Genomic DNA, 26,001 nt, shown 5'->3' with positions numbered 1-26,001 from the left:
CCACCAGCTTTTTATGATTTCTAGTTTTACTTCATTGGCCAGTGTGACTAAATCAAACCTGTGAGAAGGAGCTAAGAAGATTTTTTTTTTTATTGGAACCTACGTATGTGTATGTAATTTTTATTTTTTATTTTTGGCTGTGTGCTGAAAGAAGAATAGTGTTATTTTATTTTTAATATTCTGCTACTTTCCCTTTGGGAGAGAAAAGTACATTTTCATGTTCTAATATGGGAACGTTTCATTATTATTCACCATCAATTATAGATCTCATAAATCAAAAAGCAGTATTAAATGTCATATTTGTAAATGCTATTTCTGGGAAATACCAGATCTAGTGTTATTTTGGGAAACTGTGGGTTGACCTTGCAAAACTCACATTAACAAGAGAAAAAAAGCACGTTTTAAATGGTGACACATCTAACAGGGAGCTTAACAGAGCAAAAGAAAGTGTGTAGGTGTTCAGTAGTAACAACCTAATGATACCACGTTGTATTTCATGAATGAGAGCAATTCACAAAGTTCCCACAAATAGGACCTCATGCAAGAACACAACTGTCTAGTAGTTTTCTCTGTCCTTCATTCTATCAACATTTTATGAGCCCCTACTAAGTAGCAGGCAGGATCCTCGTTATTGTGTAAATAAAAGTAAGTTTGTTACTATTCCTTCCTGCATGTAGCTTAGCCCAGCCGGGAACTCAGATCTTATAGGTAGATCATTCATATTGTATGTTATAGAGTCAATGAATTATAGGTGAGATCAACCTGGAGAATAAAATCATGTCACCCAGCTTGTGGCACCCAGACGTGTTTTCTTGCACTTAATAAACCAATTGCCGAGAGGAGTATAAGGAACTGTCAGAACTTAATGGAGGTGATCTCTGTGTGTAGCTTATTAATAACGATTATCCAAATGTTCCGTGGTTTCGAAGACAGCATATATTTCTTTAAATTTAAGAAACAAGGCCAGGCATGGTGGCTCACACTTGTAATTCCAGTGCTTTGGATGGCCGAGGTGGGAGGATCCCTTGAGGCCAGGAGTTTGAGACCCTGTCTTTACCAAACAAGTAAATTAGCCGGGTGTGGTGGTGCATGCCTGTAGTCCTAGCTACTCAGGAGGCTGACACAGGAGGATGGATGGCTTGAGTTTGAGGCTGCAGTGAGCTATGATCGCACCACTGCACTCCAACCTGGATGACAGAGGGGACCCCAACTCTTAAAAAAAAAAAAAGGAAACCAAACCAAAAAGCCAGTGATTTTAAGCTACTGTAATCTCTAATTTGTGATAATTTCATTGTTTTCTTGTATTATTTCCATATCCTTAGCCACTTGTGGAGTTTTCTTTTTCATGGTATTAAAACAAAATTATTTCTTTTAAATCATTAAAATGCAGGGGTAAAAGATTCTTTCACTACAGGAGAGAGTCTGCATGAGGACCACTTAAGGCAGGAGTTGGCAAACATTTTCTATAAAGGACCAGATAGTAAATATTTTGGGCTTTGCAGGCCATATGGTCTTTGTTACAAGGATTTATCTCTGCTTTTTAGCTGGAGAAGAACCATAGATAATATGTAAATGTATAGGTGTGGCCCATTCATTATTTGGAATACTTTATTTAGAAAAATGGGCAGAAGGTTGAATTTGCCATGGTTCGCCCAACCCCTGACTTGGGGAATTCATTAAAAATGCAAAGACCAATTTTGTTTACCTTTCTGAATTAGATTTGAGAGAGATAAGTCTTTGGAATCTGTATGCTTAACCAGTTGCTTATATTATTACTATTACTTATACTCAAGTTTGTGAACTTCTATTTTATTTATATACTAGGATATCTGAGGCCAGCATTTGTTTCTAAAGTATTACTAGAGGATTTCCATTTAGCTATTTAGCTTGAATAGCTATGAATGCTGCCCTTAATTGTGCTGTTCCAACATTCATGGTTACAAAGAAACATTTATAAGTATTAACGATTATATTAGCTAAGGATGTTTTGACTATAATCAATGAAAATCAATATGGTCAACTTAAACAAAAAGGGTATCTATTAGGAAAATGGGTTAGGTGAAAGCTCGGCTTCAGGGGCCTGCCGACCTTCCCTCTGGAACGCCACCTAACATAACTCAGCTCCTAACCTTATCCTACCTCCAGGCCTGTTCACAAGCTGTGCTCTGTGCCAGCGTTTAATTCTGAGAGATTAGGATTGGCCCAGCTAAGGGCAAGTGCCTGTTGTTTGGTTTAATTTCTTGACTGTTGGGTTGGGGGACCATTATGTAACCATCCTTGTGGAGAGAAAATCAGAGATTACTACCAGACGGATGTGGGAGAAGAGATGACAGATGCTAGGAAGATGCAACTAGTTTAGACATGTTGATTTTGGTGCCTTTAAGAAAAAAAACATGTTGTAAATAACTACTTGTGCTCTGATTTGCCAAAACCGTGTTTCAAATTCTCCTATTAATGCAGACCAGTACCTCTGAGGTCCATGGTGATTCTTCTCTCCAGGCTTCTGGTCCACTGTGAACAGTGCTGTTCTATAATTGTCACAGACTTCCTCTAAACCTGAAGATTTGATTTGGAGCCTCGCTTTAGCTGCCTTTAGCCGGAAGATTTGATTTTGAGTCCTGCTTTGGCTTTTAGATTATATTTATTTATAATATATATCCCTTTCTACTTCCAAGGAAAGATTGTTACTGCCAGGTTCAAAATCAAATTCCATGCTAAGAAATGACATAGATCATTTTCGGACTGCTCCCTGTAATCTACTCATCTCTGGTTCTGTCCTTGATTGGCTGCCACCCAAACAGAGTGCCCAGCATGGTCATAGACCCAAGCCATAGGATGCAGATCCTAGAAAGAGAATGGAGTTCTTTCCCAGTTTATGTCCCCATCTCCCACATGCCCCATTTCCCACAAGCTCACTCTTTGTTCTTTTATTGCAGTCTGCAACTACTGACAGGTTCTGACTGCTATCTTCTCCAAAAGCATCACGTGTACTTCTCCCCATTGCTTTTTGTGATGCAGTTCCACTGGCCTGGTTTCTGTTACAGACACACAGAGGTCTATTCCCTCTGCCTGAAGTGGGCCTTCTTTATATATTTACAAGACTGGCTCTTTCATGTTTTTCAGATCTCAGGTTAAGTGTTACCAACTTAGCAAGAGATGCCTTCTCAACCACCCTTTCTAAATACATAGTGCATGCCTCCTGAGTCTCTCTGTATCCCCTTACCCTGTTTTATTTTAATGTTGCAATGATCCTTATGTAGAATGTTACTTCTTTGTGTACTTGTTTATTGCTTTGTTTCCATGCTAGAGTGTATGCCCCAGGAGAGCAGGGAACTTGTCTCTGGTTTATCCCAGTTGTTTAGAACAGCACCTGGTGTACTGGGTGTTAACTTGTAAAAATGAATTAATTAAGGCCACTTAGCAATTTCTAAATCACCTTTGATACACAATTCACATGCACAGCAATCCAGATGGACTCACCTATCTGGAGTATGTCAAAGCCAGGGAGAAGAAAGTTCAGCAATCAGCACTTTTAAGACTGTGAGAAGCTGAGATCACTGGATTTGCTGAATCTCTGGTCCCAGAAACAAATACAGACAGGGATCATCAGCACTACTTACCCATTCAAAGAAAGACATTGGGGATTTGCAGCAACTTTTATACCCATGCTCTTTTGTCTCCCTTCTCAGTATCTGTGTCAGCATGTTTGTAGAGCTCAGCAGAGAATTTTGTCACGCTGGGAAGAAGTAACATATGGTAGTTGTGATGGAATGTGAGCACCAGGCATGCCTCTGACATTAACTCAGGGTACTTGTTTTTGATTCATCCTTTTATAAAACCCAGCCTTTCTATTTCCTGCTAAATCAACAGTATCTATATACACACCAGCTTTAGAAGTCTCTAGGAGACAATATTTCTTTTCCACTAATACATATACTCACAGTCCAGATGCACATGTGCATGGATGCAAAGACCAGTGGCTGAATTTCTAGGACATTTTGGCAGAAGCCAAGCCATAGCATAACTCATTAAGACAACCTCTGACATTAAAGGAGAGATTATTTTGGAAATTTTTAAGGTAAAGATGAAAGATACATCAAGTGGTCTTCAGCAACCTTGAGTTTTTTCCTCAGTAGCTCTTCTCGGATAGCATGCTTAATTTTTAATAGCAAATAGTGATATAGCCCACATTTCACTGACTAGAGCCTTGTTATGTTTTCCTTAAAGCTTCATGCTAATGGATCAACCTTTGGTGAAATGGTGTTAAATGGTCTTGAAATAGTTCAGAAGTCAAACCTTTCCATGTCTTTGGGTAGAGTCTAAGAGGAACATGATGCTATATTAGCTGTATAATAAATAATGCTATAAAAAGGCACCTGTCGAGTTAATGGTACTCCACACACATCACTTAAGGTACAGAAATGAAACAACTTGTTCCTAACTTGCCAGGCCCTTGTACTTTTCAGCTTCTTATCTATGCTCTTGGAAACCATCAAAGAAGAAATGGAGGAAGGGGATAGCATGGTAACGTTTCTCTGAGGAAGGCTGTTTCTTTCTGTCTAATGCTGATTGTGAGCCTTGGTAATCTCTCTCAACTTTTCTGTGTGCATACATATAGGCATTTTACGAAAGCTAAATTAAATTTAAAAACAACAATATAATGTGGCAAAATGTTAATAATGGGTGAATATGTAGAGGGTATATGGAGTTCTCAGTACTATTCTTATACCTTTGCTGTAAGTTTTTAGTTGTCTAAAATGTTTAACAAAATATCAGCAGTATCCAAGGTGGTCAGACTTGTGCTTTTGCATGTCAGGTGTCCATCTGTAGCTGCCCCAGTGGGATCTGTTTTTTCCTAGTAGACTGCAGCCACAGTAATCTCTAGTGTAGGCTGAGCTAAACTAATGAAATCAGACATCCAGGGAAACAAAATTCAGAAAAATAAAGTTGGTATCTAATTTCTAGAATACATCAAAATGAGGAAGCAACATTTTTAAACAATCAAATTTTAATATATTTTTTTGTATATATTTTATTATCTTTGAACTATACGATAATTTTTTCCTTTCGGGGAGTAAGGCATATTTATTACCAAATTTTAATAAGATTTTATATTCTCAGAGCATTTAAAAGCATGTTTGAAATAGATAATGATTATTTTATGTGTTTTTCTTGAGCTGAAATTCATATTCTGTGGTTTCAGGGTAGTAGTGAACTACTTCTTAATAAACACAGCACCAAACCTGAAAGTCAGAGATGCAAAAACAGTGCAATTTAAAACCATCCAGAGCAAGAAGGAAGAAAGAGAGGAGAGGAGAAGAGTGGAAAGGGGAGGGGAGGGGAGCAAAAAGCAAGAAAGAAAGGAAAGAAGGAATGGTCAAAAGAAAAGAGAAATCTGTAAAGACATCTTGTATGGATGTTGCTGATGTCACTTATTGGGAAGTATAAAATATAATTGAAAGATAATCACAGTAAGTGTTAATAGAATTTTAAACTGAAGTTAATCATACGCTATGGATTTACCCTGTAGGTTTTGTGGCAGCTCAGGCAACAAGCGAGGTCTGCTGTATTTTCGTGGTCAGGAGTCCTTTGCCTAACAGAGCTTGGAAGGATCTTGTGGTGGTGAATGACCAGACCTTGATCTTTTCACCCAAGGAAACCACTGCCTTACTAACAAATCTCTGAAAATGGGACAACAGCCATGGACTCTTCTGACTGCTGATCCCACACTAAAAGTGCCATGTCACCAAATATTCTGTTTTTTTTGAACTAGTAGGGAATTGTTCTGTGTATAAAGTGAATAAGTTAAATTCTTTGAGTCACATTTTTACAGAAATTTAAGAGTTAATTTTACAGAGGGTGCCAAGCTTCTTAGAAGCAAGGATATGGATAAATATTTTTGATTACCATTCCCTCTGTTGTTGGAGATATCTTGCTATCATTTCAGAAATTTCTTTTATTATTGTAGAAAGAAGTTCATTGTGTAGTCCCAAACAAGGCAAAGGTGGCAATTGGACAAAAAATCAGTACTTTGTCAACATGGAGATGCATTTTTTTTCTAATTTTACTAACACTGTAGCCAGTCACTATGCCTCCCCAGCCCATGCAGCTGCATAATTATACATCAGATCTCCAAAATGAATTAGTTTATTTTTAAAACAGCTAATTGCCTTAGTGGAGTCATGTTTTACCAGAAGCACAAAAGCGCTTTGTTCATTGCAGGGAAATTTTCTTCTGGAATGACTGTGTTAGACTCTAGCTTCTGTAAATGTCAGTCATAAACAGCAAAATATCAGCAAAATCCACTAAAATCACTGATAATCCAGAACATCTCAATGTGACTTCAGCATTATTTGCTTTGCATGTAGCTCTATGTGATTTTAAGATTAAAGTGGCATAGTTAGGAATGTTCTGTGGTACAACCATATGTGACTTTGTATGTGTGTTTTCTGTAGCCCAGTTTAGATTATGTCTCTTGAAACCCAACTATGTATTTATAAGGCAGACCTCTTATTGCATGTTTGGTCTCCATTATGGATGACAGGCCAATTTTTGGAAATGAAGACTTCTCTCTATTATAGTCTTAAACTTCATTTTTTAAATTTTGTTTTTGGCTGCTATTATATTTAAATAGAAATAGCAGGTGTAATGTTTATACTATATTACTCTGTGGCGATAGTGGGCTCAGAAAAGACTGATTAAGTTCCCACAGTGTGACATCACCTTGACAAGTTCACATCAGTAATGCCCACAAAGACCAGTAGATTCAATCCTAATGTCAAATGATACTCACCATAAAAAGTATTTCCCCAAGGGACAATATCCTTGTGACTTATGACCAACATGTTCTAAGAAACCAGATTATAATTAGATGTATGATGGCAGAATATTGACTCAAATCCATGCTTATTAGTTGCATGGTTTGAATGTTTAATAGCATGAGGCTAAGATGGCTGACTAGATCTGCCTCTAGGGGACTCAAATGTGGCGGGACAACCACAGAGAGCCTCAGATGTGGCCTCAAACCCAACATGAAGTAAGTTTCGGGACTTTCTACTTAAACTTTAAGGTCTAAAGCATTAGTATTTCAGACTTCATAGTGTATGAAAAAAAGCCAAATGATTATCCTACTGTTAATTTTAAATTTCCATTAAATATCTCATTTCTTCCCTTAATATTTCTCCCTAGAAGGTAATCACCTTATCTGTACATCTCTGTTTCATTTTTTTCTTCATTCTCTGTACACACAGATCACAAATAGATTTTATTATCTTGAACAACTAAGTTCTGGCTCTAGTTTTATATTCCCCCCCAGAAAAACAAAGCCTGTAGTGAGCTAAACCCCTTCTGTTGTTTGCAAAGTTCTGCTTTTTAAGTTTGCCCCCTGAAGGTCTCATGTTCTTTGCCAAGTAGGTTTTCAAACTATTTACCTAATAATTTCTAGGAAAACATTCTGCTACTAAGAAAAATGATGCTTCCTACTGACAAATGTAGGAATCCACCTGCCTTGGGACCAAACACCCTCTCCTCAAAGTAATCCTTCGGTGCCATCGACAGTGTTCACCCTGACAGTGTTCACCTTCGTGCTCTGCACTTTCTCTGACTCCAAAGCTAACACATACCCCGTCTGATGGATCCTTCATGAAACAGATTAATTAATTATATTATTTCAACTAAGATTAATCTGCAATCTATTATATATTTTCTAATTTGAGTTAGCTCCCCAAGAACATGAATATAAGGAAGTAATAATAGCCTTTGAGACTTTACTTCGTCCTCACTAACTCACAGTTTAATCCAATGTGTCCAAATTTCTAAGCAAAGGCTGACAAACAAGGTAATCAGTTTTTTTTGTGTGTATGTGTATGTGTGTGTGTGTGTGTGCGCCAAACAAATACACACAGGTATATTTATTTCAGGAACCAAAAGACTGCATTTATAAAATATATTTGAGAGGGAGATAGTGACTAAATTAAGGCCAAATTGTGTCCATATGGTGAAAATACTAGTAAAAGATAGTTTTGAAATTTAAGAGGCTTAAGATGGTTTCAAAATTCATTTCTCATCACATTTCCAGCATTCATGAGCCTTTGAAACTTAAAGCCAGAGAGGAGCTTCTCATGTGACAAATTACATTAAGAGTTCCAGAATTTAATGTCATGTCAATTCTTAAAATTTGCCATTATTCACAAATTATATTTATCATATGCATTCATGAAAATCAAGAGAACTTTAGAATAATTATAAATATTTTTTATCTAATATTAACCATTCACAGGCTATACCTGCCTTCTGCCCTTTCGGCCAATGATGTATTTATTAAGATATTTTAATAACAATTCTTATATTTTTCATTTTAAGTTAAAATATGTTTGCCTACCACAACTATATCTGCATTTTTTCAATACCTGCTTTTGACACTAGAAAAGAAAGATCAGTCAATACTTCAATTTCTCAAGCGTTAGAAACAGACATGAATGATTCCTTAAAGCAGCAATCACCTTTAGGAAAAAAGAAAAAAACCGTACTTTTAAGTGCAGTTTATGCATTTACTAGTTCTGTGCTGCATTCTCAGGATGATGGGCTGCACATGATGAGCTCATTCCTTTTATGTTACATTACTTAATTTAAAAATCAACTTTTATTTCAGGTGCCATAGTGATGTCTCAATGTCGATAACAGAATTACAATGAGAAAACCTTGAAAAGAATACATTTAGTTTAAATTAAGCAGAAAAGAAAAAAGGAAGGTAAATTTAGCCAAGATTCAATTTAGGATTTAACCAGAATATTTAGTTGCCTTAAAAAATACAAAGTATTGCCATTTCAAATGAAAATTTCTTGAGAAAATCCAGTCCTTATTAAATGAAATGTTTTTAACAAAATGAATTTTCACTATCAGTGTATCAGAGTCTTTATTACTCAGTATTCTTACCAATGCTTGGTGGTGTTAGACTCAATTTTTGTCTGTCTGCTGGATTTAAAATAGTGTCTCATTTTGGCTTAATTTTCAGTTTTCTGATTACTAATGTGATTTAACGTATTTCGTATGTGGATTGAGCATTAGAGTTCCTTTTCCATCACTTGCCTATTTTCTTTTGCCAACTTTATATTGGGCTGTTTTTCCTAACTTATTTTTTAATCATTATTAATATATATTCTGAGTACTCATTTTTGATTGATTAAATGCACTGTAAATGTTTTCTCTCAATCTGTCATTAGTACATTTCCCTTTTTAAAACTGTCTTTGCACAAAATTGTATTATTATGTTTATCAATCTTTTTCTTTATGATTTGTGCTCTTTTATATCTCACTTAAATCAATTCCTTACGTTAGAATTTAGATATAGTCTTTGTCATTTTCTTCTTGTAAAACTTCTAAAGCTTGCTTTTTACATATATGGTTAATCTACTTGGAATTGACTTTCTGAGTGGGAGTGTATGTGTATATGTGTATGTATAGTTTAATACAAAAGAAGCTTAGAGTTTAACGTGGATTAGCAATTAGCACCAGTTATTGAAAATCTTCACTTCTCTATAGTGCTAGTACTGACATATGTAAAGTTTCCACCTATGTGGGCCTAATTGTTCTTGGTCTGTTCTCTTACCTATTTTCTCTTGGTCCGTTCTCTTACCTATTCTGTTCTATTACCTATTTGTCTATATTTGAACCAATAATATATTCTGTTTTGTACAGCTTAAAAAATAACTGCTGAAATCTGATAAGGTACATATCCTCATTTTAAGTTCCTTCAAAATTATGACTTTTCTTGGAATTTTGCTATTTCATGTAAATTTAGAGTAGCTTGTCAAGTTAAGAATAATATTAATATTAAATATTGATTGTTTTCTATCCATGGATAAAATGTATCTCCCTATTAATTTTTTTCTTTATTGTCTTTTATCTGTGACTTCTTCAATTCAGGGCACTTTACTTGGTTTAACTATCACTCAGGACTATTTTATTAACATTTTAATATTATGTAATATGCTAATGGTTTATTATATTACATAATATTTAAGTGTGAGAGTAGGCCTGTGTGTGCCAACACCCAATTATCCTAGACTGCAATGCTTAGAGAGGTCTCAAATCTGTTAGTTTTAGCTTCTCTTCTTTCTCCTTTATTTTATAAATTTCAGTCTTTTTGTTGTTGTTGTTCTTGTGTTTTCTCTTTCTTGAAGAGTACCCATTTCTAGCAGCACCCTTTCCTCCTTTCTATTTTTTTTTTTTTTTTTTTTTGGTCTAATCTGCTGCCAACCAAGTTTTTAGATTTTTTTCTGAGATATAAGTCAATTTATTTCAAGTATGAGGTTTAAAACATAGTAACTAATCAGCTACTAGTTGTTGATTAAATACTGTACACCAGTTTTTGTATTAGACATTCTGGGTTTTCCCAGCAACACTACAATTTGGGATGGATGATAATGACCAGTAGATAGACGAAACTAAGGAGAACATGCCCCAGATCATAAAGTTAAAATGCCGTATGGTCAGGATTGAGTCCACGTCTGTCTATGTTTTCTCTCCTAGCACCACCTTGCCTCTAACACATAACAAGATTTTAACATTGAAGCTTAATCAGAGTTAGTGTGTTGTACAATTCCAAAACAAGACAACCTGATTCTGAAGCAGGATTGATGCCTTTCCCTGCCCTTAGGGTCATAGAGCAACTGCTGTGCCAGACAGTTTATAGGCAGGGAGAGTGGTTGGGTAAGTAGGAGAGACGGAGGGACGTGGGGACTAGAGCTGCAGGAAGCTTTCAGACATGGTTGTGGTGAGCTGAATCAAGCATCTCCATTATGTCAGAGCTGCAGATTGAGGAAAGGAAATAAAGAGAGTTTTAAGATATTAGCCTGTTCTGCTGCAAGACATGTTTTTATAACAAAAATTAAATGTGATTTGTACATAGGTGATGATGAGTATAAAGTGACGTTGTTTCCTATGTGATTTTTTTCTAGGCATGGGGAACCAGATGAGTAGAAATACAATAATAATTTTTAGTAGTAAATGGGAAAGAAAAAGCTGTCAACTGGGCTGCGACATTGCCAACAAGAGGCATTTGGAGTATGTTTAAGAAATTAAAAACTAGTATCTGCATCCAGTGAGTCACTCATCTAGTTCCTCATGTCCAACCTTGTTATGCTGTAGGCTCATGGCAGGGGACATTTCTTCCAAGCCCATATAAGCTGCAGCCCTGCAGCAGAGCCCCATTTCTCCCAGGAGTGCCTCAGCCCCCATCATTCCTCTTCACTGTCCTCTCCATTGTTTTGTGCTTTTGTCCATCCACTTTGGCAGCCTCTGGCCAAACTGAGCTGCGGGTTTTTTGGAGAGGGCAATCCAACTTTTATCCCCTCTTAACAATTATAAATATCAATAATAATAATTTATATGATAATGATAGTGATTATGGACATGGTGGACAGGTTTGGACAGTTTGCTTATAATCCCATCATCTCATAAACTTGTTACTTAGGGTGCATATTTAACAGAATATGAATTATTGTGTTATTGCTGCATACTTGTACTGTTAGAGGTCAATTGTTTCCTTCATGGTGTTTAAAAATTATAAATAATGGGTCCAGGCGCAGTGGCTCACACCTGTAATCCCAGCTCTTTGGGAGGCCAAGGCAGGTGAATCACAAGGTCAAGAGATCAAGACCATCCTAGCCAACATGGTGAAACCCCGTCTCTGCTAAAAATGCAAAAAGTAGCTAGGCATAGTGGTGCGTGCCTGTAATCCCAGCAACTCAGGAGGCTGAGGCAGGAGAATCACTTGAACCCAGGAGGCAGAAGTTGCAGTGAGCAGAGATGACCCCACTGCACTCCAGCCTGGCAATGAAGGGAGACTCTTGTCTCAAAAAAAAAAAAATTATAAATAATGGACCTTACTTACTTAGATACTACTTTTGGGTTACTCAATGGGTATTAACTACAACACCACTATAAACTACTGAACACTATGGGTTATAGTTATAAGGATTATACTTGGTTTTGTTTACTTTGAGTACCAGAGTATTTTTATCTTCAGTAGTCAGATTGTGTCACCCCAGTATCCATTACAATTCGTAAGGAATATATTTTCATTCCAGGCTTTGGGAAGATGATAAAATGATGTCATGTTAGTTAATCAACTGCACAATGGCTTACTTTCTTATATAAAGTAAGCAAAATTATACATGGCAAATGATGAGCTGCAATATGAATCTTCAGTTCCTTCCTCACTGTGGATCTAGTGTATGCCTTTAGAATGTGGAGCTAAGCCCAGCCTAGATTGCTTGCCTGTGTAGTCTGAATGCTTGAGTTTTTCTTCTGGATGGGCCCCAGTATTGCATGATGACTTTTGTCTGGTTGTTAACTTCCTCATGTCCAGATCCTTGTGATATCTGCAGAATGATGGTTAGTATCCGTGTCTGCAATTACCTGTGGGTGACTTTTTGTGCCAAGTCTTCACTACCAGCATTTCCAAAGGGCTTGGTTTCCTTTCAATCCTTTTATCAATTGCCTATCACCAAGTTGTATATGTCTGAGGATATACAACTTCAGGAGCCTCTGTAACTCTGACTGTGCTCTGCATTTTCTCTGCAAAATTAAGCCAGTGAAAAAGATTATATTCTACTCATTCTGGCAAGAAGGGAAGATGTCTGAACTGAAAACAGGGGTACAACCGTGGACTCTGCTCTGCCCTGTCACACTGTTAAAGTGTGTGCCTGGCTGCTGAGCATAGTAGTGTGTGCCTGCAATTTCAGCTATTTGAGAGGTTGAGACAGGAGAATCAGTTCAGCCTAGGTGTTTGGGACCAGCCTGGGCAACATACCAAGACCTGGACTCACCAAAAAAAAAAAAAAAAAAGAAAAAGAAAAAAGTCTCCTTGGCTGTCACTTGTCAGGGATTTTTTTTTTTAAACTGTTTTCTCCTTATGTGGATATTGTTTGTATTTTTGTCTTGATCTCAGTTATCTTCCAGCAATAAATACTTAAGATGTTGCTATAGTCATTGAATCTTACAAATAATTATTACAGAAGGACAGAAAATGGTATTGAAGGATTAAAACATAAATTATGAAGAAAAGTAACTGAGCAATGCCCTTATTTATTTATTTTTTTAGAGAACCATGGCATATTTTTAAGAAGACAATTTTTGGCGTCACAAAGCATAATTTTTCTTCCTGGGTCATTGAATCAAAGCCTTACTGAGGGAGCATTAACAGCCGGGTGTGCCTGGCTCTGCAGCTCATGGGCCTCCTGTCCAGTGGTTTGCCGCCCTTTCTGGTCATGCCCACTTTGCATGAACACTGAATGTTTTTCTTCCCAGAAGCCATTGAAGGAACCAACACTTGTCAAAGCAAATCATCTTTGTTATCTAAATATGAAGATGTTCTTAAAAACAGAACAAAATGTAACATATTACTCTACAAGACAAATTTTTTTTAATGTACTGGTTAGAAGTGTGACTTTTTCCACTGCTGCATTTTTTCCATTGAGAATTAGCCAAAGAAAATGACAGTGAATTATGCATTATATACCATATGCATTATACACAGTGACTTATGCTTTATACACTACAAAGAAAGAAGAAATATGGAGGAAATAACTGGAAGCTAATAGATAAAAAATAAGTGCTTAGGTTGGGGCAAGAAGAAAGTCAACTTTTGAATTTTATGAAAGAAAACAAAGGCTTCAGTGAGTAGTGTGTGAAGGGGTGTCTCAAGAACAGGTAATTATTGCTGAAATGAGGGAGATACCATCTTAAGCAACGAGAAAGGACATGTGTGAAAGCATTGATACAGTCAGGATACAGTGATTTTGAAGAACCTAAGTAAAAATGAGAGCAGGGTTTTCAGAAAAAGCAGAATAAAGGAAAATAAACCCACAAAAGTGAATTGGAAGAACTTTGACCAATAAGCTATTTGATAGTGGATGTGTTTTGAGGATTATTTATGACATGTATCAGTAGGTATTGTTTTTATGATCACAGGAAAACCCTGGGGAAGGGTGTTTTTGAGTGGCCATGTGTATGATGTGTCTTCTTATCAAAGTCTCCCTATGTTAAGAAGCTTAATTCTGGAAAATTTTAAATTGCTTCTGGATACACATAGGAACTTCTGGCAGAATTTTTCTTTTCTTGAAATAAAGTCATTTAAAATTTTTACAAATCAAGTTCTTTCTGTTTTTTCTTTTATTTCAAATTTTCTAAAACTGATACTACATTGGTAATTCTGTTAAAGTTCAAAATTAACAAATTTTATTACCAGGAAGGCTTTTAGCATGACTGCCTAAACGTATTATTGGCCCAGATTCAGAATTCAAAATTTGAGTATTATTTTACTCTTTCTCTTTTCTATCAACTGATTCAAATCACATATATTTAAATTTCTGAAGGCCAATATATTCTGTGTAATGATTTACACATTCTTGAGATGTTACAATAATTCATGATTCATTTGAAAGTGGGAAAAAGAGTATTTTAGTTTGACCCTCATGCCTAGATATTTAAAATACGGTTATGGGGCTGGGCATGGTGGCCACTGTAAGCCCAGCACTTTGGAAGGCTGAGGTGGGAGAATTGCTTGAGTCAATGAGTTCAAGCCTGGGCCACAAAGCAAGATCTTCTCTCTCAAAAAAAATTATTCAGCCATGGTGGTGTGTGCCTGTAGTCCCAGCCACTGAGATGAGAGGATCCCATGAGCCTAGAAGGTTGAGTTTGCGGTCAGCTATTATTACACTACTGTACCCCACCTGGGTGACAGAGCAAGATACTTTTTTAAAAAAAAAAAAGTATATGGTTATAGGTATTGAAATATAAAGGTAGCCCTGTTATTGTAGAACTTGGCAATTATTTCTCAACCCCCATGTTGGTTTCAGTTTTTTTGTTCACGTAATGCTATGTGCATGTTTTGAGTGAAGTGCATATTTTAAATGAAATCAAATGCCTGAAGTTTTTGAATATTATATCCACTGAGTATTTTCTCCTTAATTTATGAAGGGGACAGCATTAACTTATGTTTGTGGATTCCCTGTTATTTAGCCCTTAGAACCATTTAGCTTTTAGATTTTAGTGTCTTTTAACTAGGACTCAGTTTTGAAGTCAACAAATAATTATTCACAGTTGAAATAATGAAAAAGTATTAACCAGGCATGGTGGTGCATGCCTATAGTCTCAGCTACTCTGGATTCACGTGAGAAGTGCTTGAGCCCAGGAGTTTGAGGCTTTAGTGAACTATGATTGTGTCATTGTGTGGCAGTCTGGGTGACAGAGCAAGACCCTACCTTTAAAAAGAAAAAAAAAGGAAAACGTAGGAAATTTTAGTTCAACTAAGGTTTTGAATTTAAAATAACTAAATTTGGGTTCCAAAGGGTCTTTTCTGCTTATAACCAAGTACCATTGAGAATTTCCTTCAGATATAGCCAAAATAAGAAGACAACAGTCCCTAGTACATTACAAAAAGCAGATTGTTATAGCTTTAGGTGAAATAACTAATGTTAGCTTATTGATTTTTAAATAGACTGTCCCTGCCATCTGGAGAGAAAACATTAGCTGGGGGGAACACATTGTTTTACTGAAGATATTCCGAGGTTCAAATTATATGACAAACACAGATGTAATTCAGTGTATGAAATGAAGGTTCTGTATTTCCTGTAGTGTTATCATCAAGCTTTCTCATATTAAAATTTCAGAATTGGCTTTATAAAAAGAATATAGCACATAGCCCAGCATATACCACCACCTTCTTGTTCATTATTTCCATATCTTCTTTGACAATTAGGAATCATTGGGTCATTGAATACAAACGGTTTGTTAGCAGCCTTAAGAGTGACATTCACATGATGAAAATTTCCATTCTAACTTTTCATATTTAATTTAAATACATTTATTATATGTATTTATTTTTTCTTTAAGAAACAAAACACAATAATGAATTTTATATTTTCTTTTATAATGTTTCTAGCTGATCTTAGTTCAGTTATACAGAACTCAGTTATCTTAGTTTAGAATACAGAATTCTAAGTACTCCTTCAATCATTTAGTTCTTAGTTTATGTATTAATACTATATTACAATCATAATGACTACTGTGTATTGAGTACTATTATGTTATTATAATGCTAGGCACTTAATATTTACTGTTTCTAAATATTAAAGCTATACTGAAAGGCAGATTTTATTGTCACATTTATGACATGAGAGAATTGTGACTCAGAAAGGTTAAGTAACATATGCAAGTTGTACAGCTTGCATAGTATGTGGCAGAGACAAAATTAAAATCAAATTATATCTCAGTTTGGCACTCTTATCCATCCATTAAGCCACATTATTTGAAATGTTGTTTGTCTTAGTGTCTTTTGTGTTGCTATAACAGAATACCACAGACTGGGCAATTTATAAAGAAAAGAAAGTTATTTACAGTTCTGGAGGCTGGGAAGTCTAAGAGCATGGTAAGGGCATCTTGTGAGGCCTTCTTATTTCATCATCCTATGGTGGAAGGCAGAAGGGCAAGAGAGCATGAGAAAGCAAGAGAGGGCTAGACTCCCTTTTATAATAAACCCACTCATGATAATGACATTAATCCATTCCTGAAGGACCTAATCACCTCTTAAAGGTCTCACTTCTCAACACTGTTGCATTGGGAATTAAGTTTCCAATATATGAACTTTGAGGGCAAACTATACCAGTTATGTAGTTGTATTTCATATAAAAGAGATGCCCTGATTCTCATGAATCAAATTTAATATCTGAAGCCAAAGTTTCCACATTTTCCAGAATATATCTCTCTGATCTAGAAAGTATATGATCATAAATCCCTTCCTTCAAAAGGCTTAGACCATGTAGGATCTCTTTAAAGCTGAAGAGACAGCCTTCAAGTAATGAGAATGTAAGGTGGAACTTCTTTTTATTAGAGCTTTGATGTTCTCAAAGTGTCTCATCAATGTGTCCTGTAGAAAAACTGTAATAGAAGCCAGTATGGCCATTAGACAGAACCAGGGAGACACTTCAGAACGTAGAAACAGTTGTTCAAATTGTTTTCAGTAAAAATAGTGTCAGTATAGAAATGGAAATGTTTTAAGTAAATTCTCTGGAATCTCAAATGTCTAATTCCTTGTGTTTAATTCTAGGAAAATAAAGTATAAGATAATTTATAATCTCCATGTTTTATATTGATAACATGAAACTTATGTATGGCCATAATTTTGACAGAAAAAAAATAATAGATATGGGGAAGGGTGGTAGGTGGAATGGGGAGGGATAATGCAGAGGATGGTAGAAATTGTGTGCCTGCCATTTATTTGTGAAAACAAGTATGAATGGAAGTGTATAGTTGTCACAGGTTTTATCTACATTTCTGTAGATTCATATGTGTCTATTCAGTCAACATGTGGCTTTGCCAAGGAGATAATCTGTGGGGTGTGTTTTGGAGGATGAAAGGGATTTACTGCTTTTAGCTCCATAGAAGATATACCAGCAAAGGCCAGTATATCCCTTCTGTGGGCTTACCAAATGCGGAGATTTTTATATTGGATAACAGGAAAAAAATTACACAAGTAGACTGCTTATAAAAGAAAGTGATGCCTAAAATAAAGGTATTGAAAGTTTGAAAATAAAGGGATAGAAAAATATCTACCAGAAAAATATGAATAAAAAGAAAGTCTGTTGTACTAATCTTGAGGCAAAACACATCATAAGGGACAAAGAAGGACATTATATGCTGGTAAAATGAAAAAGAATTTCCCAAATGAAAAAGAGTGAGTACAAGAACATCATGTTCAGAGACATGGAAGAATGAAACATTTGTGTGGATTATACCCAGGAATTGTGTCTGTTGCATGAGTTTGCTAAAGAAAGTTAGGGGTTAAACTCCTAGGTCAGGTTGTTTTCAAAACTTGAATGTTCTTAGAGTGTGTTTGCTTCTGTTCTTGGCACTGAAATAAGACAAGTCCTGAAATAGGGAAGATTCCATAACCATGGGATATATCATATAAACATAGTGATATGGCCAGTTGTAAATGTTTGTACTTTAATTATATGCCATTGCTATAAATATTTTTAATCTGGCAAAAAAATAAGTAAAATACGTTTTAGGTGCTTGCTATTTCTTAAATTCAATAGTTTACACCCAACTGGATTGAATTATGAAGTCAGAATTGAATTGCTACATTAAAAAAAGTTGTTGCTATTTTCAGAGGCAAGCTTCCTAGAATCCTCTTGATTTAACTTGGTTGTAGGTCACGGTGTGGTATGGCACATATCAACTTGACCTTTGTAGAAAGAAATGATGTAAAAAGCTCTGGTTTGACTTCTTGATATCTGCTATACTTACGTTAGCATAGAGAAACTTAGTCTTTCACAGCTCTCAAATGTATATATCCAGATGCTACACATGACAGAAAGTTTGGTGTTCAGAATCCTCTTTATTTCCAAGTTGATAAATATTATATGTGCAGCTATGTAGAAGGAGACTTATTTTGTAGAATAAAATAAACTTTTGATTCATATCAACTACTGAAGATCAGAAAGCTAATGCTTTTTAACTGGACTTCTAGAATTTTTTATTTTCATAGTCCTGTAGCTAAAAATAGTGTTTGCTTGAACTGGAGCTTTCCATTAAGAGTTGCTGATCCTGTGAACACCTTGTTTGTATATAGCTTAGTCAACATAGGATGAGTTAGTCAGTGTTAACTTGTATTTCAAAAAGTAGACACTGTTAAAGAAAATGGTACTTCATTATCAGCACGAACCATTACATACCGTTTAAAAGAAAAGCAAGGATTTCTAGTTGATGTGCACTGATACATTCAGGCATATGTGGTACACACACTAACGCAAAATGGTGTTAATTTGCTTAGTTTTCTTATGTGAAACATTAGTTTTAGGGTCACAGAAATACTATTTATATGAAGTGTAAAAATTGTGTTATGTTTCTCAACTGACCTTTGAAAGGAGCAAAGTTGGATCTGAAGCTGTAATATATTTCTTCTAGAATTTTAAGTGGAATTTTGAGTATTCAATGAAATTCATGTGTTAAAGGTAGAGCATGGAGACATTAGCCAATGCAGTCGATAACCAGAGTTTTCTGGAAGCTCTGTCATGACTACAGGGTTACTAGATCCATTACTGTAAAGCGGAGTTACAAACACCTTTTTATACTAATTTCTTAGTGCTGGTATCTGCTAAATGCCTCACAAGAAAGATATTTTAATACTTTATTCATTCAAATTGTAGTAGATAATGATGGACACATTGAGATTATTTCTGCTACAGTCTGACACCTCGTCTTTTCCTCTGGTTGGTCTATGCTGTGGGACAACAAGAAGGAAAGGGAAATGCAGAAAGTGAAAGTGCAATTAAACTGCACTTGCTTTCAGTGAGATTCTGTATTCAGTTATATACTCAGCTTTTGACTATGATTTATTTTTGTTATTGATATCTTGAGAAACTATATAAAATGAACAACAATGAACTATTAGAGGTTGAATTGTATATTAGTGATTTACTCAAGATCAGTAGTCACTTAATAGGTTCATCTGAAGAGGGAATCATTTATTCATTGCAGAAATATTTATTGAGTGACATTCTATGTGCCAGACATTATGCTAAGCTCTGGCGATACAGCAAAAAGCAAAATGGACTATCTTTTCAAGTTGATGCATGAAACTTTTTATAGCTCTGAGTAAATAATTCAACATTTAATCAATTATGTAACTTTCTTTAGAATTTATACAGTTTCTTAGAAAAATAGATGAGTAACAGCTTTTCAATATTTTAATAATCATGAATTAAAGGTCCACAGAAAGATATTTTTATAACCAGTTATATTAATAATAGTATTTATTGAATGTCTGTTTGCCAAATATTATATACCTCTGTCATTCTCTTAACAATCCTGAAAGATTTATTATTTTGAATCCATGGTTATAAATTAAAATTCAGGGAAGATTTGAACAAAATTTAGTTAGAGAGTTTCTTATCAAACTGTATAGTAATCACCTTGACTGTATTGCTTCTAAAACTGAAAATTCCATGAAAGTAGAGGCAGTGTCATTCTTGTACACATTTATATATTCAGGGCTTGCACTGTGGCTGTGAAATAGTTGATATTCAATATATGAAATAACTCACTTTCATAGAAAAAAATAAACTCCCCTTGATTCTATCAAAAGACTATTAAGTTTTACTTGTCTCTAGTTACAGGACTGTACAGGGCCATATTGATTTCTCCTCCTGTGCTGGCTGCCTTGAGCTCTGCGGAGAGGGGCTGATGTGCAACTGGCAAACAGTCAGGAAAAATAGAACCTGGAACAAAATGGTTGAGCAGGGAAAAGCTGTGCACACATGCCCATCACCTTAAGAGTACAGTGCTGCTCTCATTTGCAAGCTAGAGGATCCCTTTCTGAACAATCCACATTAGTCTTTCACACTCCGAATAATAATAGCCTTGTTCTTCCCTCGTCTTACCTAGTCTAATTACTTTCATTTTTAAAATTGTTCTCTAAAAATATTGGCTAATTTGAAATCACACCAAAAGATAGTTTATTCTTTTATATTTTTGCCATGTAATTCCTGCTTTGGAAAGGATGATCTCGTCTTATGGTTCTCAAGCTTTATTGTGCATCAGAATTACTTGGAGGGCCGGTTAAAATACATATTCCTTCCACAGATTCTGACTTAGTAGTTCTGGGGTAGGAACCAATAAATTGCACTTCTAGCAAGTGTCCATGTGATTTTGATCCTCTGTAATCCTCTAAAAATAGAATAAATCGTGGCTCAACACATCCCATTTGAAGGGAAGAGTTAGGAAAGAAATTATTTTCAATCAGTGCAAGGCCAATGATTCTAAAGTTTTTGTTGTCATTGATTTGTTCTGCTTTCACATATAAGTCTCCCTGAAATTTTAATGCAAACATGATTTCTTAGACTCTTTACCTGCTGTAAAATATTTCCTCAGATGAGGAAGACCATTTGTCATTTAATTAGGCTTTCTAAGTGGGGAGAAATCACTTGTTGAGTATGCCATATTCAATTAGAATTGATGCTGTTCCTTTAAGAAATAGAAAATTCAGATAAATAAGGTCTTCAGTTAGGACAAAAATTTGTACACTGTACTTTCTTCTCCATCCCATTCCTTGGAGATAGAAGGGAATCAAACTCACTGACTGCAGGCAAATGCGTATGATTATATTGCTATAACAATAGTTTGAGGAACGACAGGTTGGCAGAAGAGGTAACTGAGTGAGTGAGTGAGTGAGTGAGTGAGTGGAGTGGAGGAGCACCAGTTATTGGTGAGTAATTTGCAGCATGCTACAGTTGTAGAGCACAAATTCAGTATTTGAGGTAATTAAATTTTAAATCTTACTTCATTTAGATTCCAGAATCATAGGGTTTGTTAATACATTAAAAGTCTCTACTTGATTACAGATGATCTGAGGATATATCATTGTGGTAGAATAAATTGGGTTACACTACCTTCCTTGCTTGCTTCCAGTTATCAACTGAGACTGATTTTAGAAGAAAGTCTATTATAATCCAGAAAAACACAACTTGAACTTCATAATTTCAAGTGTGGAGATCCCAAAAGATAAAAATACAATCCTGTAAAAAATAATGACATTCTTTAAATTATATTTATTTACATTTTAAAAGGGGGTTAATTTGAAAAACATAAAAACAAAACAAAACACTGTACACAATAAAGTAGGAAATAATGGCACAAATTTTTACAAGCAAAAACACTCAGGTATACTAATAACATTCATACCCAGTATAACAGTTATGAGCAGACAAACCGTATTTATAAAGAAATAGGTCAAAAAGGGAAATGTATAAATGCATATCACTGTGGTTGATGATTGTGTGCACCCAGCTGTTTATAACTGTAGTCATCTAAAATTCCACGATGAATAAGCTAAGCTTTTTGGCATGATGGATCAAAAAATGCAGTGGGTTACCAACACATATATAGTTACCCAAAGAGCCAAGATCCTGATACATTTTCTTTCACAAATACAGATATAACAAAATATTTCCTTCATTTATTGAAGAAATTTCAACATGTTTGGGTATGGAAACAATGCTTATATGCAAAGTCAACATTCTGATATGCACTTCTTGTGAAGTCAAATTTCTGATGTCCAAGGCATTCATAGAGAAGTCTGCCCTCGTTCTCAGAGAGAAACCAGTTCTCCTCCTATGTTTGTTCCATCTGGGCCCCTGGTGGATCGGATGGTGCCCGCCAACATTGAGGGCAGATCTTCTCCACCTAATCCATTCAAACTCACACACTAATGTCATCTGGAAGCACCCTCACAGACACACCCCAAAAAATGCCTTAATAGGTTTCTAAGTATTTAATCCAGTCAAGTTGATCTCTAAAATTGAATCCAGAGGTCCACCCCTTGACAACTTGGCTCCCGTAAGTATCTCCTTAACCATACTTAATTTCCAAATAAAGACCATAACAACTGCCTAACATGATGCAATCATCCCGCATGTGACCAAAAACTAACCCTTCCCCAGAATTCATCTTTCAAGATTTCATATTCAAGATTTTAATATTTTGAAATTGTCATTTTCAGGATTGTAGACATGAGAGATTTTAGACCTAAGGGATTTAGACTTTCGGGATTTTAAAAAATGTTTTCAGATTTCAACGTTCAGGATTATGGCATGTGGGATTGTGTCTTTCAGGATTACGATCCAAATCCATTTTAGAAAAGGTCACTGTGAGCTGGAGGTCTGAGCACATTTCTGGAAATATTTTGCTGCCATACAGGTTTTTAATACTTTTTTTTTTTGCCTATATGTCTGCATGAAAAGAAATGGGATTATGATAACTTTGAAATAACATTTTACATTAGGATTCAATTTACACTCTCATTTACTATTAAATTGAGAACCTGTATTTTTTTGACCCTTGTTCTTTTTCTACCTTTTTCTTTGATCAATATGTATATAAAATATAATATTTAGCTAGATTTCCAATAAATGCTTATTTCATTGAATTTGAATTTATTATACTGAAAGTTTTTAAACTACCCATCTAATCTAGCCTGACATTTGTATTAACTTGTTACAGTTCTTGTAATAGAATATATTGTCTTCTTCCCCCAAGTTAGTAAAACGTAGTTTTATAAATACCCCAAAAGAAACAGAGTTACATTTCTTTACTAGGATTGTTGAGACGATGTAAGAAGAATTAACTAAACATTCTTAATAATAGAAATATAGTAATCAAATAGTTGATGGTTGTTTTAATGACACCCATTTTTCTTCTCAGAAACAAGTGGGTTTTTTTCTAAGTATCCAATGTTTTTTCACTGTAAAATATTTTTTCATTCTCAAGAGTTAAATGAAAGAGAAGATGGCTAATGGAAAAACATGCTACAAAAATGCTGGGATGAAATGTAAATAAATCTGATGTTAAATTATGGTCAAAATGAAGAAGACACATTATTTATACTATTTTATATGGAATGACCTTCCTGGAACCTTTGAGAACTGGGGTAATTACTAACTCAGTCTTCTGGAATTTTATTCTATTTTTCGTTTATGATTATAAAAGCTGAGAGATCCTTTTTTAAAAATCAATTGTGATTTGAAGGTGTAATCTAAACTTAAAGAGACAAAAGATGAATAGGCATATTATATCAATACTGTGATTTTATTATCCTTTTATGTTCATCATAATTTTTTGTATTCTCTTAAAAATCACTCTGAAACAGATTTTTCATCAGTAGATCATATTAAATTTTATTCAGAATATTTCAGATAATGATTTGTATCATTTTGGTAAAGGACAAGATGGGAAACTGGATAATATAAATGCTAGACCTACTTGGTTAGTTATTAATTACCTGTATTTCCTTAAGCGACTCTCTTTAAAGCTTGACTCCAATAGTGAATTCTTTTGTAATCAAGTCTCCTTAGTTTCCTCATGAGTGAATTTCAATTATGGTTTTTCTCAATATAAGAATTTCTTGTTCTGATCTCAACACACAAAAAAAATGGTAACTAAGTAGCAGAGGTGATGGATTTGTAGCTTGATTATGATAATTATTTCATAAGGCGTAGGTATATCAAATCAAATTGTACAGCTAAAATATAAAGAATCTTGTTTGGTTTGTCAAATATACCTCAATTTTAAAAATGTTCTTTAAATAGAAATTTTGCAGAATTAAAAAAAAAAATTGTTCGAAAGAAATCTTAAATCTCCAAATGTAAACAGATAAAAGTGGAGCTCTCCTGGTTCCAAGGAGAACCTTCTTTTGAGGAAACTTAGGCAACTCCCAGGTACCGAACGTCATGAGGCAGAGTTTGCAAACCGTGATTGACTATCTCTAATTGTCTAATTTTATCTCTAAATTTCCTCCCAGGTCTAAAATGTGATGATAGTTACTACATCAATACATCATCCTCAGGGAAAGTTGTCAGGTCCACACTGTTTCTAATCTTTGAATTTTACATGTGAATTTATTGATTTATTTATTTATTTTTTGTTCCCTTGGCCAAAACACTCTTTCCCCTGAACTTCCGAGTTGTCTCCTTTGTAGTATTCAATTATCAGTTTAAAGGTATCTCCTCAGCAAAGCTTTCTCTAAAGATCACCCACTCTAATAGACACTGGTCACACTATTACATCATCTTTTCTTAATTTTCTGGATAGCACTTGTTAATACTTGATTTTTTTTTCTGTCTTTCCTCACCAGAAGTTCTTTTTTTTTTTAAGAGAAAGAAAAAAAAAAAAGAATGAAGGAGAGGAAGAAAAAAGAAGAGAAAGAGGGAGAGAGAACAGGAATATTGCTTTATTGCCCAGGCTAGAATGCAGTCTAAAAATGGGAATTGAAAATCTCTTTTATGCCAATAATTGTGCTTAACAATGGAGACAGGAAGGAATAAGGGAAGAAAATAACAAACAAGCAGCCAACCATTATCAATTGTAATATCAGATGGAATCAGATTTTTTTTTTTTTAACTGATAAGAACAAAAGATTTTGTTCTGTAGCTTAAGTCAAATGCAGTTTGGAATACATATTTTTTAAAAATTGTAACTTATCTATTCAAATAATTTTTCAAGAAGTATTTAGTGGAAATTAATCTGTGGAACAAGAGGAGTTCAGCAGTGGATTATGTGATGAATGATTTAACATATTTATTTCTTCCCTTTCGTCAAAACTCTGTGTCCCCTTGTCTGCCTCCTCTGACTTCATACACTGTAGTTAACCAAGATCCCTCTTCCCTCGGATTGTTCTGGGAATCTTGAAATAATCTGCTTTTTCCTCTTTTCGCTTTTGCTTCTGATGCCTTAGACTTACATTTTCCTCACTGATTTAGTTTAGAAAAGAGAAAAGAGCTTCCATGACTAGTAGATTATCACTTTTGGGTTTGCTCTTGGAAGTGACAAGATGCTAGGATCCCACTTAGGAATGTAAAATTTATCTCTTATATAGAAATGATATAAATGTGCGCCAGAGAGTATAAAACTCTGATACTATCTACTGTACTGTGTAGCTGAACGCCACAATGTGTCTGGGAATCTATTGACTATCATAAATGCTATTTCTACAGAAAAGCTAAGAGGTGCATATTTCGGGCCACCAATGTACAGTTGAATGCAGAACAGTCATAGCTGGGTGCTAATCATATTGATTTATCCATCAACAGGTGCATGTGCTTAGAAATTCTGTATTCATAAGAAGTCAGAGTATTTTCTTCTCCTTTTGCAAGTAAATTGAATTTAGCCTGAGAGGATGAGAGGGGACATTTTCACATATAAGCCATGGTTTTGTGTTTTGTTTTGTTTGTAGATATAGTACTAACTACATGGGTGCAATACAATTCATAGGTGGTACTAAGACACCATAGGATTTGTGAAATAGACAATTATCTTGGACAAATATCAAGTAAAAAAAGCAAGGTCCTTCATAAAAATTTTATTCTGGGGTGTGCTTGGTTTCCAAAACTACCTCTACTAAATCTCCTGTTAGTCCTGAAACTAGAAGGCAGAAAAGCTTCT

At 35.1% G+C, this 26,001-nt stretch overlaps 1 protein-coding gene across 10 annotated transcripts in view; it reads left to right on the top strand.

Moving 5' to 3' along the window:
- HDAC9 (histone deacetylase 9) overlaps positions 1 to 26,001 on the top strand; it is a 919,102-nt gene that overhangs the window by 390,963 nt on the left and 502,138 nt on the right. The gene's annotated exons all lie outside the window — the stretch shown is intronic.

The sequence above is a fragment of the Aotus nancymaae genome, unplaced genomic scaffold, assembly GCF_030222135.1.
Source record: "Aotus nancymaae isolate 86718 unplaced genomic scaffold, 86718_ANA_hifiasm-v0.15.2.pri h1tg000025l, whole genome shotgun sequence".
NCBI classification, from domain to species: Eukaryota; Metazoa; Chordata; class Mammalia; order Primates; family Aotidae; genus Aotus; species Aotus nancymaae.
This window is presented reverse-complemented; position numbering and strand designations above follow the sequence as displayed.